This window comes from Opisthocomus hoazin, chromosome 3, assembly GCF_030867145.1.
Source record: "Opisthocomus hoazin isolate bOpiHoa1 chromosome 3, bOpiHoa1.hap1, whole genome shotgun sequence".
Taxonomy (NCBI): Eukaryota; Metazoa; Chordata; class Aves; order Opisthocomiformes; family Opisthocomidae; genus Opisthocomus; species Opisthocomus hoazin.
Genome location: NC_134416.1, coordinates 84,026,249 through 84,044,190, shown reverse-complemented (window position 1 = coordinate 84,044,190; position 17,942 = coordinate 84,026,249).

Genomic DNA, 17,942 nt, shown 5'->3' with positions numbered 1-17,942 from the left:
CCTGAGAGGTGGAATCGTGTTGCACATGAAACACACAAGCAACTGATCAACAAGAAACGTGAAATGATTTTTTTATATGGCAATGGGTGTAGCCAATCTCTTGGAATCCTATTATTTTAAACTGTATTGTAACAAACGTCCATCAGGTTTCACTGATACTTAGCCTGAATTACTGATTTGCTTTCAGCTTTCTATCTGTAGCTCACATGAATTTTGATAGAGTCTACACGTGTATAGCCTAAGCAAAATTGTGTTTGTCCTGTTGTATTTCTTTCTTTGAACAGTTAAATGAAAGTAGTTATTCTATATAGAGTGAAAAAAACCTATCATTTATGCAAATAATTTCTCAAGTGTTGTAGTTTTCCTAATGGTTAATTCCATGAAGCTTAGACATATTGCTTTTATGCACTGGATTTAGTACCTTAGCATTTGCTCAAGTGGGGCCATTTGTGGAGTAAAGTACTTCTCCAGGTGAAAATAGTACAGAACATTGCTATGAGCTGATCAGTGAACATCGTTCTGTACAGCATTAGGTTTGTTTGCACAAGTAAAATAATATCTGCCTTTGTATCTTCAAGTACAAGATTGAAATACAATCAGATACTTTACTAATTTTATTGATCGCTGAATCTCATAGTTCAGATATTTGTTAGTCCGTGTGTTTCCCTATCTATTCTCCATTTTTGGTGTACTTATAACATTTAGCCTTGCCCTTTTTTTGCACAACTAGACAAAAAGCATCATGACACAAGTATCAACTGTCGTGTTGATGACTGTTAAAATGAAGAGTTCAGTACCTCAGTGCTTTTATATATATAATATTGATTAAATGAAAGCCAGATCTATGCTTTGAGCATTACACATAAACCCACTTGTCACAGTAATGTAGACCCTTAGAAATGTGTAGAGTGAGTGGGTGTGTAGGGTAGAAAAGGACAGAGTAGAACAGGGAATCTTGAATTTCCAGACAGTGTTGGGTGCAGACCAGAAACCCTTTCACACCTGTCACCCCACATCCAGAGTTTAGAGTAAAATCTGCATTTGGGAACTCTGGTTCAGTTTTGCTTTCTGTAACAGAGATATTCTTCCTCTTTTGCAGAGAGGGAGAGGATCCTAATATGCCATAGGTGACCTTACAGCCTGCATTCTCTACCAGGACAAGAGGATGTATCATTGGGCTTACAATCTGATTTCAAAAAAATCCACAAAATTTAAGCAGAGAAAACACAGAACAAACGTAATGGCTTTAAACTAAAAGAACGTAGCTTTAGATTAGGCCAGGTTGGATGGGGCTTTGAGCATCCTGGTCTAGTGGAAGATGTCCCTGCCCGTGGCAGGAGAGTTAGAACTAGATGGTCTTTAAGGTCCCTTCCAACCCAAACCATAGCTTCTATGAGTGATTCAAACTCAGGACACAAAGCACCTATGTTTTTTTAGGACAGGCAGAATATTTCACATTCCAAATTCCACCAATGCCTGTTGCATAATATCACAACAAATTGTAGACAAGTTTCTTGTAAGTGATAAGGAAATCATCCTTAAACGATCTCTTTGGAGAAACAAGCAAGTAGAATGAGGTTGCAGTAACATATATGAAGCTTTGCTATGGGATGCTCTTGCTTGAGGTGGACTCAACAGCTGGTGGCTGCCCAGTTTGTGAACTCTTCAGTAGAGTTATAAACTATTCTGCAGGACAGAGACTGAACTTTCAGGAAGAGAGGAACGAGGATGAGGAGTAGAGCTGTGAGAAATTAACTGCAGTCTCTTCCCTTGTTGTCTGTAGCTAGAATTGTGCTTGTCAGTCTCTTATTTTGCCCAAGCCAGCTCATGAAGCAGGCGTTACAACCCAGTGCAGTGGATGAAAATGGAAGGAAACACAACCAACCAAATAAATACATGAAAGCTGAATGAAAAATCAGGAAAATGCTTTGGTGATTGAAAGGATTTTTTGCAACCTTAAACAGGCTTTTTATTTTGTGTATATGTAATAAAAGCAAGGATAATATAGCGCTTCGTGCCAGAAACAGGAGGTCAAGGAGAGGCCAGTAGCCGGCAGATGGGGACATTAACCTACATCTGAAACACAGACTGTCAGTCTGGCCCTCTGCCCAGGTAGATTGGTATCCACAACTGCAGAGTGCTCTGTAACTCCTGGGCTAGGACAGTCTCGGTGTGATGCTCTCTGCATCATAGTGCCCCAGGTGCTGCTGGGGGTCCCTTTTTCACTGACCCTTAAACAGCCACCAAATGTGGCAAGTGGGAAAGACTAAGCCCATTGCTTAGAATTTTCTTCTGGAGGAAGGAGACATGTAAGCAGGGTTCTCTTCAGAGAGGCGAGAGAAAAGAAACCACCTGTCTCCCAGCCCTGCTGAACGCATTGAAAATGGAGCTACTGAGGAAACTGTGAGTGCTTGCCCTCCTCCACTAGAACTGTGAATCTTGCTGTGGACCTTTTTTATGTGACTTTTATTGGAAGTGTTCCAAATGAAATATTTTGAGAATTTCAGACATTTGAAACATTTCAAAAAATCCCCAAAACCCAAACCCTAAAGCGGGGTGGAAGAAAAACCTCGAGGTTACCTAATTTTACCTCTGCCTTTAGAAAGGGTGGGGTTTTTAGTTATTTTTGGATGGGAGGATTTTTATTTTGGACAAAAATCCTTTTTTATATATAGGCACATGATTCACTAAGAAATTGTCCAAACATCATATGTAGAATGCTTTCAGTAAGATAAAATTCTGATGTGCTATGCTGTTTTCTCAAAACCTGAGTATCTATATTGGTTTTAGCAAAATTTTATTACTTCTTCTGTTAAGGTCTTTGGCTTGCTGCTCATTTCTGATCAGAAATCCAGATAGCTGAAATAGTGCTTTATGAAATGTTTGGAGTTTTTTTATGTTTCAACATGAAAGAAATTTTTAATGTTTAAATGTTGATAAGAAATAGAGTGATCCCACTGGAATAGATGTTATTATTTAGTTTGTGGACCAAATGATGATTGACATTGTATGTTTTTTAAGCAAAGCCTAAAGCTGTGTGGTATCTTTTCTGTGGTAGCATGACTTAATAAATAATTTGCCTTTACTCGTACACCCTCCAGTGTAGTTGGTCTCTATTCTGGCTGAGGACTTCAAATAAGACAACAAATAAGAAATAGCTACCTTGAGGGAACTATCCTCATGGTGTTTGTTAACTTATCTAAATTAACTCACCATCACAAAATATGTGTGGAGAGAAACAGAATATTGTTTGACTGCTGAATGCTGAAAATTCTGCCATTTGTAGCTGAGGGATTTGAAGTGTTCAGTGAAGAAGTAAACTATTGTAGTTATAATTGTGCACAGCGCAGTGAATTATGGTAAAGTGATTGCTCACCTGAGGCTAAAATTGCCAATGATGCATTACTTGGGGCAGTTCTACTAGGAGAATAGTTTTTATGGGCACATTAATGATATCAGGTACAGGAGTAGCCTCAAAGCACCAACACTGAGGATGGTGTGCTTTCATAAAATATATGAAGGAGGGAAAGGGAGGGGGACAGAGGCAGAAAAGGACCATTAGTTGTGCTGTATTGTTGGCAGAAAAACTATACTGATAGATGCATATGGCTCTCCTTTCTTCGATGTGAGGAGCAATCAGCAGAATGCACTTTCTGGAAGTGTGCTTCTGTGGTGATGGGTCTGTTAACTTCAAGAAAAAACACCCAGAAGAGAGCTATGATTCAAAACGCTCTGCTGGTGACGTCCCTTCTCTCCCAGAAGCACCATCTTGAACATCAGTGCCTCTTTGTTCATAAGGCTATTAAACAGAGGAAAAATCAATACATAATTTATCTTTCCACATGTGGCAGAGTTCAAGAAAGTGAAAAAACCTAATAACAGCTGAAGAAAAAGGCAGTGCTTTTGGTTATGTGCTGGGAAGGAAAATCGGTTTTTATAGGAGAAGCTTTACTGTGCTTTTGTGCCTGTTGCATACATGAAGCCTTACATGGTAGCTGGATTTGTGCAGAAGTTCCAGGAGAAAATTCAGGAGCTGATGTGCACTACTCGGAATGGGAAGTGATAACAGTAACATTCTTCTAATCGAAAGTGCATGTCTCAGAGTATTGATCCAGAATATGAAAAGCACAGACTCAGGTCTTTCTCTGTCTGAAGAGGCTTTAAAACTCAGGTTTTGCCTTCCAAGAAATAATTAATTAAATCATCTCCAGAGAGGCAATACTGTAGGATGTTTTCAAATTCTATTGACATTATTTTAGTACGTTTAAATATTGCCCAGGAATTCAACCAGAAGCCAAGTTCTCTTTTTCAAGGGAGCATTTTGGCCACTAGCTTAGAAAGTTACTCCTACTCGCTGTCTCCTTCTGATACCATTTAAAAAACTGTGTGAAGCGGAACTACTTCACCAGGAAAAGCTGATGGACAACCATCTGAAAATGTCCAACAGGATGGTAAGTAAGGCATTCTTCAGGAAGCCATAGCATAAACCACACACACTGCTGTGGTCTGTGCAACCCTGAGTGATGTTTGTTGTGCTGAGCTGTGAGTGTTCATGGTTATTTCTCAGCTTCCCCTGTTGGCTTTGTTCTGCCTGTTTGCTGTGCATCGGGATGTGGCAGGCCCTTTCGGCACCAAGCACTTTTGCAGGTGCTCTGCAGACAATGTAGATTCATACTTTGGCCTGTTTTTTGCCTTTGCTCCTGACCTGGAGGTCAACTGATGTCCCAAAGTTGCTGTGCAGTAGAGCAGGTTGTACGCAAAAGGCTTATAGCCTGGACTCCTGAGCTAAGGCTCTAAGCTTCAGCCAGACAGGAAGGACTGTTAATAGATACATGCTGAAGGGATGAGAAGGTTTTCAAAGATGGAATACTTTTTTTTCTTGCTGTTTCAGAAGCTTGAAACTTCAGCTGTTTTTTAATGAAGAGCTGTGTATGTATAACAGTGTGTACAGGTTTATTTTTGCACAGCGATATGTATTTGTCACGGGTTATGCTGTTATCCTTAAAGGAAGCTATGATGAAATTATGATGAATTGCATCTATCTAACATGTACAGCAGTGGGTTTAGGCATAAAGTAGGCAGCAGAATGCATTCATCAATACTGTACATTGATTTACAGTCATGCCCTGGTATCGTTATGACTCTTGGCTCTTAGAACCATGGAGTCAGTTTAGGTCTGCAAGGGAACCCTGGGAGGTCCTCTGATTCACACCCCTGCTCAAAGCCACGTAATTTCATAGTTTGATCGATCAGGGTTTTATAAAGGTGAGTTTCGAAAGCTTCCAAGGATAGAAATTTCACAGCTTCTTTGGGCAACTAGTTCAAGCTCTTCACCACTCTTCTAATAAATTTTCTTTTTCTTTATATTTAGTCAGAATTTCCCTTACTGCAACTTGTGGCCATAACATTTTGTGCTTTTGCTGTGCACTTTTTTAAAAGAGTTTGGCTCTGTCTTCTGTATCTCTTCCCCTGCTCAGCCTTGACTAGCTCAGCCTGAAGCCTCCTTTCCTCCAGTCTGAATAAACTCAGCTCCCTCAGCCTTTTGCCTTACATCATCTGCTCTAGTCCCCAACTGTTTTAGTGGCCTCTGCTTGTCTTCTGGCTTGTCAATATTTCTCCTGTACTGGGGGAGGCCCCAAAACTTGTGGACTATCCAGATGTTTCCATATGTCTTTTACCCTTTGATAGACCCTAACCTCTGGTAAGAGCTATGTGATATTTTGGAGTGGCTACAGGCTGAATAGCGCATTTCAGTAGTTTAATGAAGAAATACGCATTTTTATATGGTCAGAAAGCCTTGCATTTTGCAGGATTGTTTTTATTTTGATGAAAACCTCTAATAATAAAGGCTGAAACTTGTGCTTGCTCACTGTTCTGAAATGCACTTTTTTATTTGTTTGAAAAGTTTACTACTTTTCCAAAGTATGGGAGAGTAACCTAGTTCCGAAATTTTCTTATGTTTTTCCTTTGTAACCCCCACCCCCAGAATTCAGAGTTGGAATATCAGTGTTCAGTGACCTGGAAGAGCTATTCAAAGCAGTACACCCCTGCCATGTACCACAATGGGATATGTGAACAGACAAAGATTGAAAATGAATAGAGGCTTGACATCACCACACCCCAAACCAGTGAAAAAAAGGGACAGAGTTTACAGTTAGTTATGAAATAGTATTACTGCTTGGTCTCTACTGAGAAGCACCTTGGAAGGCTAAAAGCAGTTGTGATTTTGTCTGTATGTGTGTGCAAAGGAATTAGATAAAAGTATTTGGCTTATGAAGTTAATTGTCTTTAACAAAAAACAATTTTCTATTTGCATACCTACTGTACATCTAGTGTGCTGGAGTTACTCCTGCAAAAGGACAAGTAGTCTTCTCCCATTCTTCCAAAAAAAGGAAACAAAATCCCTGGGGCTCCTCCTGATATGAGCAGATGCTATTCCATTGACCTGGATTGAACCATATAATTTTATTTCAGCGGGGAATTTTGATATGGTAATATATAGATTTTTCAGCTGTCTTTTTTCCTACTGATTGCCATGAACATTAGTTTTGCCTTTCAGTTTACTTTGTTTTGCTTTGCCTTATATCTTTATTGTGCTGGATTCACTGCCATGAGTTTGATGTGATAGCCTAAGTGCAAGATACATCTGCATGAGAATTCTGCATGCAAGAATGATCCTCTGAGAAAGGAGATGGCAGGATCGCCAGGTGGCTTCCTCAGAGGCTTATTTTTGGACTCACCAGTTCCAGATTTTGTGGAACTTATGGATAAATTATGGAAACAGGTGGGTTGTCAGCTCCCCTGTCTTTTAGTTCCCTGTTGCTCTTGTTCAAGGAGGGGCTTCCTCGTAACTGTCTGACAAGGACTCTGTGTGATGAGTGAACGTTCCTGTAGTCGTGGCTAGTGCAAATAACCATTTCACTGCCAGCTGTAAAGGATTAGGAGTGTGTGGTCTGTGCACAGCATGTGCTGTGAAACTAGTTGGCTAGAGTCGAAATGGAAATCGTGTATTTTATGCAGCTATTTGCACTTTATGCAACAGAAATGTTCGACCGCTGTTCAACTGTTGTGAAAAATGCTACCACATTCTTTCATCTTTGCACGTCTCTGACTATGCTAGGGTGTGGGAGACTCACACCTAGTGTGTCTTGGAGTTTCTGTTAAGTTTCTGGGCAGCTGGTGTCAGGAAAGACAGGCCAGTTTTTCTGGCAGTAGGCCTCTGTGGCAGTCACTGTACCTTCAGGATTTCCTCATGGAGGTACATTCTTTATTGCTGTGTGTGATTTAGATAGCTCACTGTATTTGTCGCTCTCAAACACAAATACCTCGACTATGAACTTTCATCATTTTCTTGCAAACACAATGTAAACAGTGAAGTTCTCTGTATAATATTAACTAATTCCCTGCACTGGTGTTATGAATCTGGGTGAACAAACTCGTTAGACTGGCAAGCTGATGTTCTCAGGCAGGTCAGGAGCATGCTATAGCTTCACTCCAGGCCCTGGTTATGACCGTGTTTACTTTTTGCAATTGGTCTTTGCCGGTACGGGCTTTGCAGGCAGATACCTGAGGATATTTTGAGAAGATATCCACATCTGAAAATTGTTAGATAACAAATATATCAGTGCCTATACTTCATCATACAGCCTTAAACTCTTCCCCTGAAGGAAAATTTTCCTGCATTTCTTGTATTTCCATTTAAGATTTTTTCAGATTAAAATTTTGAGTGACTTGGTGGCAACATCTAACTCCTACTTATCGTTCTGCTTTAATGATAATATGATCTTGGTTCAATGAGTGTAGAGTTTTTTATTTGGCATATGTGAGTGATCTTCAGTCTCGCTACTGAAGTAATTTAAACCTTCCAAATAGGTTCCAACTGTTTGCAGAGATGAGATCTGTATTTACAGAATTTAGGGTTGTTGTGATTGAGTAAACTTAATTAGTATATGATGGAGACATCTTCCTGTATCCAGTAATGATTAGAAGACTGTAGCACTTCCTTTTGCAATTATTGCCATGAAATTATCAAATTGGACTCAATTGTTTTGGGAGCAGATCGTCCTGTACCCCTCCAAACACTTCTATTGTTTTTCCTCTTGTGTTTAGGTGTCAGCATTTTAAGTAAACAGTAGCTGAATATTGATCTCGATCTCTGAGGCTGTGTGTACATTAGCAGTCTGTTTTCAAGCAGTAATGAGTTTCTGAAACAACCCTCCTGACTGTACCCATTTATAGCGTGGTGGGCTCATTTTTCAGGGTGGTCGTGGTGCGTATGAACTAGATATCTTTCAGAGGAAACTAATCCAGAATAACTGCTCAGACATTGGAGCCTCTTTGGAACAGCTGTAAGGGCCTGAAACAACAACCGTGCCACCTCACCATGAAGTACCTACCACACAGCAGGAGGCTCTTGAACCACTGAGAGCCCCTGCAAGGTGTTGAAGAGGTTCTCACACTGTATCAAGGACTAAATGTTACACATATCTATCTCTTTGCCATCCTTTGGCAGCTGTCAGTACTTTGTTTTGACTTCTGCTCCTTGCTCATCCATCTACACTTTTCCTGGTCTGTAACCCTCTCTCTTTTTTCCCTATTTTACCTTCTTTTACCTTGGTCCTTTGCTGAAACCCTTTTTTCCTTCTTCACAATTTTTACATTCTTGTTTCTCCCATGTCTCCTCTTCTGCTGTGGCAAACTCTACCTACTGAAGTTCTGGTGAGGTGCCGCTTGGGTTCTTGAGGAGATTCTGCTGCTTACTAACCTGCGTTATTAGGGTTGGAAATTTCTCCTGTGGCAGAGTGACCCATTGGCTCTGTCAGGCAGTCATTAATCTCATGGCTACTGCAAGATGCAAAAGACAAGAGCAACATTGCATAAAATTACAGAAAATGAAGGTGGTGCTCTGGGAAGACCCAGGACAGCAATGAACTTTGAGGTAGCACAGATTTACATCTGTTTTGGAGAGCTTGAAGAGATTTTTGGGTAGGGATCCATCACCAAGCCTAGAGCTGATTTATACCTCTACCCTGGCTCCTGAGACCGTGATGTAGGAGAGAGTCTGGAAGAGCTGCTTTGGGATTCATGACCTGAGAGCCTTCACAACAGCCCTGTGGCAGTACATCCAGACACACTTTTCTGACATGCATTAGCAATGACATCTGGGTGCCAGCACTCTTGCCTTCACCCTCATCAAGTTTACTGCTTTTTCTGCACATGGCTTCTAGGAGCACAGAATGCTTCTGGTAGGCACAAGGCGCTGGGGTGTGAGTTCTGGGTAAGCAGCATGCGTTGCGTGTCTGACTGTGAGGGATCCCATGCCAGTTAAAAGCAGCTCCCTGGAGCAAAATAACCACGATAGCAAAATACCTATGTCAGAAACTGACATCAGAGAAACTCCAGTGTTTCGTCAGATCATGATCTTAGAGAACATCCAGCAGATATGTGCTCCAGTGTAATGGAAAATCCAAAACAGAAAATACTGGCAATAGGCCTCTGTCTGCCTAGACCACATTCTTCCCTCTTAGACTTATTAATGAAACATAAGTAAGAAATTAATGGTGCTATAATGTCAGTAGCTTCTGTGTCTGACACGGTTAGGGTAAAAACCATGATGACTCTTTCCCATGCAGAGGGAAAAACATTGGATTGTAAGGGCTTTCTCTTTCAACAAAATAGTGCAAGCTACTTTAGAAACAAGTAAGTTGCATGCTTCAGATATTTTGTATGCCATCTTTGTAGCCCTTTGATTTTGTACAATAGCATACATCACTCACAGAGGATAACAGAAACTGAGAGTGACTGGCAAGAGCCAGTGCAGAGCTAAGTATAATCAGCTCTGCCAAGCCTGTCAAATGAAGTGTTGTCTGTAGACACGCAACAGTTTAGCACATGTAAATGAGTTTTGAAACTTTTGGTGTCTCAGCCATGTCAGTTTAAGGCCTGTGTTTCATGATGATGCTCCTGTTCCAGGCTGTCTTAATGTGTTGTAGAGAAGGACAAATGTGGTCAGTGGAAGAATTTCATCGTCCTTAGACACAGTAAGTTGCATGGTTTTATTTCCACAAGGGAGCTATACTCATCAGAAAATCTTAAGGTGCTTGTCTGCACGGCTGAACAGCTTAAGCTGAAGTGGGCAAAACACGAAGACGAATGGGAATTGCCTGTGAATTATGCTGAGAATGTAGGGCAGCTCTGTGGCAGCGAGGTCACAACTCCATCACCAATAAATTCTGCTGTGCCAAGCTTTGATATTAACACATAGGAAAGCCCATAAAGTTTTTGTTTTACTCCTATAAGGCAGTGCGGCAATTGTTAATCATATGATTGTTGCAAGAAAAAGAAAGAAAACCCTCAGTGAAAGTCTCAAGTACTTGGAGATTGCGAACTATTATAGAAAGTGACAGTCCTGAAAGCTCTTGCAGGTTATTGAACCTTATTTTTCCATCAGACTAATCTTATTTTTCCATCAGACTCCAAATTCTTCTAGCACATTGCTGAATTTTCTATTTACTCATTGATGTTAAGACATGTTGTGGGACAAACTAATAGGAAATTGTACAGATGTTTTCAGGCATGCAGAGGCAAGTTGTCTAGATTGTGGTTATTATGAACAAGAGAATTTCCAAGTGTCACTGCTTTGCCATGCCTAAATTGAGACACCAGCATCTCTACACACGTAGATGGTAGCTGTACTCCAGCTTTGACTGTTACTGAATGCCCTGTGTGGCAGAAAAGTCAAGAGAAACTGGATTGTCTGCTTAATGTTCAGATCAAATTAGAAGCTTTGCATGTTACTTCATTCCCAACAATCCTGTTCCCCAAAATACAGCTGCTCTGATAGCTGTCCTATTTTTCACTGATTTTTTTTCAAACGTGCATGCCAGTTGCTGACAATTGTTACAAGTTGTGATATGCAAAATATTACTAATATTTTAAGCAACCACTATGTGAAAATGTGTGAGGCTACTGTCTGAGTAGGGCATGGTGCCCCATTTATAATGCTAAATTTTTTTTTCCTGTATGGTACTTTTAGGCGTACTAGGATACTTTATCTGAAGTTGTTAATAAGAAAAATGGACAAAATATTTTTATACATCAGAATAAAAAGCGTTTATAGAACACTGATGAAATAAGAAAATAACACAGTTCTCTTGAAGAACAGGCCTTTATTTTGAAGAACAAAATGGAAATGCATTAATTCATTTGTAAATGGAAGTAATTAACCTTTAAACATGCAAAACTCATATATGTACTTAGTCATAATCACACTGCCACAGGGCATGGGATTATGTTTTACAATTCCCTACGTAATTTCAAGGATCCAGAATATAAAAAGTAAAATGCATAACACAGTATAACTGATAAATGCTCATATAAATACCTTCCATATTTTGACCACTTTTTAGATACACTAATGTTCAGACCTGAAAAAGTTCAGTAGTCTGTTCCTGCAGGATTTATGTTCTCTTTCCTACCAAATGAAGGGGTTGACGATTGCTGTGAAAGCCGTATTATTCCATCTGTATGCTATATTGGTGATGAAGCATGAACTTTGTTAATATTTAAACAAGTAAAAAACTCCAAACCTTTATGGAATTGATGCAATACCTGGTCTTTATTAGGCAGACTATCCTCACATTCTTCTCTTAAGTTTGAGCTTCTTCATGATTTTTCTTTTTCTTTTTGTGTTTTTATCTGCTTTTTCACTGATTTCTCTAGTTATTCTACATCTGCAGGTCAAATGTTGATCTGCTTCTCTGTCTCACTGCTTTAAGTGTTCTTCACACTTTTTTGTACTTGTTGGCTAAAACTATGTATGCCAGTTAGTGAAATTCTCATTGTTAAATCAGTTTTAATTTCTTAGTATGTTTTAGGCATTATTAATTAGGAATGGCTTCTACTGCTGGAGCTGTGGCCCATAAAACTAGTTTCTAAATCAGCATATTGTAAATACTCCGTGACTGTTTCTTTTTTCTTCAACTTGGTTGTTTTATCAGTAGGTTAATCAAAAAGTGTAACATAACTATGCCATTAGTTATTTAACCTCATATAGTCTATATATTTTTGTATACTCCAGTGAGTGTCATCAGTGTGCTTAAATTAAACTTGAAGAATGAATGTATATGCAAATCCTGGTTGTTTATGCATAACCATCACAGACAGTTTTAATAAGCAATTAATTAGATTTTGTTCTAACCTCACAGCAGGTTGCAGCCAATCTTGCTCACCCCTTCTCTGAGTGTTACTTGAACAAGTATCATTAATGGTGCAGTGCATTTCATTATACAAGCTGTGACTGGGCAAAGGGATAAAATGGACTTGAGCTGGGCAAGGTAGTACATATCCTTATGGATATTTATCCTTTTCTTGGATACAACTAGGAGGCAAGGAGTTGAATAAATTTAAAGCTTTTTTGGTCTAGTCTATAAGACTGTTGCAGCCACCTTAAAGATGTTTTTGATTCATTGTTTAGTCATATCTTTCCCTCAAATTTCTTCTAAACGCTTCAATTAATAAAAAGAGTATCGTTGCTCTTCAGCTAAAGAGATTAAGAGTATGACATCTCATCATAACAAAAAAACAAACTATGGTAAACATGAGGAAATTCACTTTCCACTTTCCTAGAGCAGTTTCAAAAGCAGTAAGCTTAAATGACCATTGAGAAGTATGTTTTACTGGTTCTCACAAAGAGAGCCAAAGGACAAAGGAATTTAGAGTTAGGTAGTCAAAAGAAGACAACTTTGGAAAAATGTGTAACCACTGAAATCAGAGGTCAAGTGGGGCTGCAAAGAGATTTTTACAATCAAGAAATGACATAAAAACCTGAAGAAAAATCAGAAAGAATGAGGATACACTCTTCAAGCAATTCCCCCATTAAAATTTACAATCTTGTCTTGTCCAATGGGAAAAAAGATAATTGTTTTCAAACCAAACTTACTGTAAAATGTAGATCTAAGGGCCTTCTGTGTTAATCAGCATCATTTTCCCTTATCTATGCAGGGGGAAAAACAGATGGACTAGTCACTGCACTAGTCTTCATGGCCCCTGAGTTAGGTGTGTCGCTTCGCTCCAGGATGAAAGAAATGTCCTAAGGCTGAAGTTCAGCAAGACTTAACCATCAGAGCACAGAGTAGCACAGAGAAAGATGGCAGGATCTGATTATACTAAGAAGGACTTAGCTTCTTCCAGCTAAGGCAGTTCCATCATATAAGATAAATTAACTTTGTTTGCATGGGTGTCAGAAACTATCCCTAAATACCTCTTGGTCGCTGGAAGGCTTCAAGACAAAAAGTTTAGATGCAGCACGTTTTGGGCAGTCAGATCTCCAACTAATAGAAAGGGATGTATTTCCACAAAAATGAATTGCACTTTTTTGCTCTAAAATGTAAATAATATTAAAATTGCTTTTTTAGATGTATCTTTTACTCTTAGAACACTTTGTCCTTTGTGCCTAGTTGAAGACACTTATAATGTACCCAGAAACCTGATGATGATTTCAGGGGCAAGTATTGATTTCTCATAGTGGAGGTGAAAAACGGCTTATAATGGATGTGACTAAACCAGATTTGTCAATACTTACATCACCAGGAAGATTTTCCTTGCGGTACCTTTCAAAATGGAGACACTTTTTCCATGAGAATGGACAGTTATTTGGCAAATCTTGCATGGTGGTATTAGGGATGATTCTGTGGCTTAACCAATAGACCTGATTGGGATTTTTTTTAACTATGTGAGCTGTGGAGAGTAGGGACTTATACTTTCTGCTATTCCAAAATTTGCAGAAGACACACGCGGGCTTAGTCAGTGTCCATAGACACATGAATTTTTTAAGGCCAGCTTATCGCTCGACTGGATTTTTCCAGTTCCCGCTGAAAGTTCCGTGTATGTTTGACAAAATGTCCCGAAAAGAGGTCTCAAGGGAGCTAAACCAGCATAATTCATTCATAGAACCTCACCTCTGAAGTCTATGACTGCAAGAAAACATACATTACTGAGCTAGGAATCAGCCACAGAACCAAAGTATTCCCAAGGTTTCTTGGAGAAAGGCTTTCATTCAGCACCGTGTTTCCTCCATCATTAGTAAAAAGATAGGGCTAGAACAGACCTCAGGAGGCCAATTAATTCATCCACTGCTCCCAATAGATTTTATTCTCCTGCAAGTAGATTTCAGCTGTATGTTTTACGCTAACAGGTAACTGTCTCATCTGTTCTTGGATGTCTCCAGTACTGGCGATTCTACAGCAGATTCTAGTACCTGAATATCCTTACTGCTTTTCTCATACACTGCCTAGCTCTTCCTTGCTGTAATTTACTTATTTTACTGTCTACCATGGGCATTTTTATGAGCTTTCCTTCTGTTCTTTGCATTAAAGAACCTTTCAGCCTTTGTACAGCAAATGGCTGCTGTTTGCCCTGTTAGCTCCAAACATTGTCTTTCTTGTGGAATATTGATGTAGCTGCAGTTCCTCCTGCTGTGGTGTGAAGCACATTGTGACTGCTTGACCAGTTCAGGCATAAACTGAATTGGTCAGACATCTGAGGCATGTCTTATGCAAACCCACAAAGTCTCCTGCTGGTGTACGACAGTTAAAACTAGTTCTACACTAACAGGTCATAGTGAAAAAGAAGGAAAGATGGTGTCTTAGAACCTGAAATGTTCATTGTCGGTCCCTCACTCCTTGGAAATCAGTTTCTTCCTCTTTGTACTGTATCGGCAAATAGTAATTTAGAATTATTTTTCGGGAGTCACTGAATGTCACTAATATTACTGTTACCACGAGTGTGGTGCTCAGAAGTTTCAGGAGACCTCAAGTTTCTCAAAGGAGTTCCAAATTTCAGAAGCGACTCTAAACAGTGGAGGAAAAGGACTTGTTCAGTATTTGCAATGCTGAGAAGCTGCATTTCATGCACATATATAAATGCTTAGTAGCGTCTTTTGAGATTTTGTGAAATCCTCCAGACAGCCTCTTAAAGGAGATTGACCTTTTGACTTCTACTTGCTGCCGTCCAAATTTCAATATTCTTCTATAACACCATATTCTTTTTTGTATACAACATATATGTAGAAAAATATAAAATTCTGGATCCTGAGAGAGAGAGACAATATATATATTTTCTGTAAGGTCACAATGCTAACAAAACTGTCTTGACTCTAGCATCTGATGTAGTTATTACAGAGCTAGCTTGCAGTACTCACAGAAGGCATGGCTTTGTGCTTTGCAAATGCCAGTACATTGCTAGAAAACAAGGGTAAGACTGCCGCTGTCTTGTGTGTGACACCTGCTGGGATTGCCAAGGTAGGTGGTAGGTGATACCTGTGAGTGCCAATCTCTAGATGTATTTGCAACATACCTCACAAACATTGACTTTGTTGTGCAGCTCCAGTGGTGGCGGCGGCGAAGGCTGGCACAGGAGGGCATGTATTCCTGCTTACAGACTAACCAGGACAGATGGTAGAGCGCTCACACAGGATACCCAAGGTATAGATTGCACCTTATCCTGTATCTAGACTGGCTAATACAGCTTACATTTAACAGTATCTAGATTACAAAAAATTAGAAATAGCCACTGAAAAGGGAACAAAACCCTGCTCTCCCACACTCTTGAATGTGCAGCTTAATCAGAAGGCTAAAGAATTCTGCTTTTCTCTTCCACCATCTCTCAGCTCAGTGAATCATTTATTTCTGTATGCAAAGTAGGCAAGAGTGACAGTGATCTTTTCCTCTGTGACTCTATAGCCAAGTCTTTCTTCTGGAATATATTGATTAGTTTATATTCCCTTCAGCACAAGCAAATCTGAACTCCGGTTTCTAGTGTTGGAGTGAGAGTCACAGGAGAGGAGCTGCCTCGCCCTCACTGTGATTTAAAGAAGAAAATAATCCTTGCTGTGCATTTGTTCATCCATTTTTTTGACTTTTTTTTTTTTTTTTTCTATTTTTAAGGAGTACATCCAGGGGAAAATTTTTGGACGTGAGTTCCAAGTAGAAGCGCATATTTCCTTGTAGCCTTGATTTGGGTGTCTAACCGAGGCTCTACAGGGTGCTAGCACTTGCTTGAATTTCATTACGAGGACATTTGCTCTCCCTGTGAAATTTATTAGCTATCCGTGCCTATTGCATCGCTGCAATCACTGGGCCCAGCACCTTTCTAGTTAGTCCTTTTGTAGATCTGACCCTTAAGCTCAGCGTAGATGCACTCTCACAATGTAGGTGTTTACAAGGATAACTGCAACTAACTTATGGTTGCAGGTCTAATATTGTAAATTAACAGAAAACTAAACACAATCAGATTCACGTGGATTTTATGAGCAAAGCATATATATTCTTTTAGCCGATGGACATTGCACCTGAAGAAAGGGTAACAATAACAGCAATAAAGTATCTACAGTCTAGAGTGTGTGTCGAAATTATAACAAAATACCAGGCTTTTGCATAAAACGGTGTCTGCCAGATATTTTTTGATCTTCTATTTCATCAGTATCTAGTCTTCTACTGCTTGCAATCTGTAATGGTGGAACCTGTCAAAGAACAGACTGAGTAGTCATAACTTTATGCCCTTAACCTTATTCTGAACAGGTGGACATGAATGTCATGTGTACATATATATGTAAACACAGATATGTATGCATCCATTCAGTCTTTAAACTATACCAGATAAGATCTGTGCTGCCTATTAGTTTGGCTGTAGGTTTTATGGAACAAGGTGTGACTATTTTTAGAGCAATATTTTTCAATATGTTAAGTAATGTAGGTTCTTCCTTTGTCATATGAGAAGCACATGAATGAAAACTTAAAATAAGAAAGACAATCCTCTCCTCCCAATCCCTTCTATTAGAGTTTTTATTTTGAGGGTCGGAAAGGCTTTATGGAGTTTTCGGTTTGTTTACGTATAGTAGAAATGAGTCTGGGTTTTTTGGTCTTGTTGCCACTTGTTTGTCACCTGTTCTATGTGTTATAATTTTAGTGGAGAAAAGCCTGCTTAAATACCTGGGGTTCTCATCCATTTAATTTAAATGCACTGAATGTTCTCAGGCCCTCCAGAAAGTCCTTTAAAAATGGATAATCATCAACTTTGACTTTACTGATATTGTATTTGTTGAAAAAGCACATCTTTGCTAACACATGCACATGATCCTTCTTTGTTTCATATCTGAAAGTATACGATAAATAAGCTAAAATCTGTTTCATTTTTTTTTTTGCACATCCTCTTTTAAATCACAAGGGGAAGAAAATCAATAGACTCTCCACTTTGAGATCTTTATTCTGCAAGTCCACTTCTACTCATCAGGAATCAGTGCATGACTGGTGCAAGTGCAGTCCTTATTAGAATATTGACAGCAAATCAAAGAATCATCGCTGACCTTCTTAACCATTAACAAAGGCAGTCTCAGTTTTAAAGGGTAGTGTCATAAAGGATGAGACAAGTTCAAATGTGAAGGTAGGAGGGTAGCCTTTTCACTCAAGTCAGACAGAGGAAGCATTTTGGCAGCCTATATAAAAACATTAGCTTTCTGCCTAAACAAAATAAGTTCCTATCTAATGCATGGTAGAAAAATAGCATTTGCTCAGGATAGGTCTTGAAAGCTCCATCTCCCCTCTCATGTTTTTATTCCTTTTGTTCTCCTCACCTGAATCATTTGAACCCTGATTTTGTGTTCTTGGACCCTTTTCATATTTAATCAAATTTTTGCATTTTATGACTTGTCATTTTAGCCCCCTTAAAGAAATTGTACTACTTTTAGACTGCAGAGTGAACAGTACGTGACTGTAATCTGACTTGATTATCTAGCTCATTGTATTATATAGTTGCTTCAAAGAATACCTCTGTCTACAGACATTTCAGTCAAATCCCAATTGAAGTTTACTGTTTTACCTAAGAATATTCCTCAATCACGTCTACAAATATGCAAGGTACAACTATCTTTTTCTTTTAACTATAAT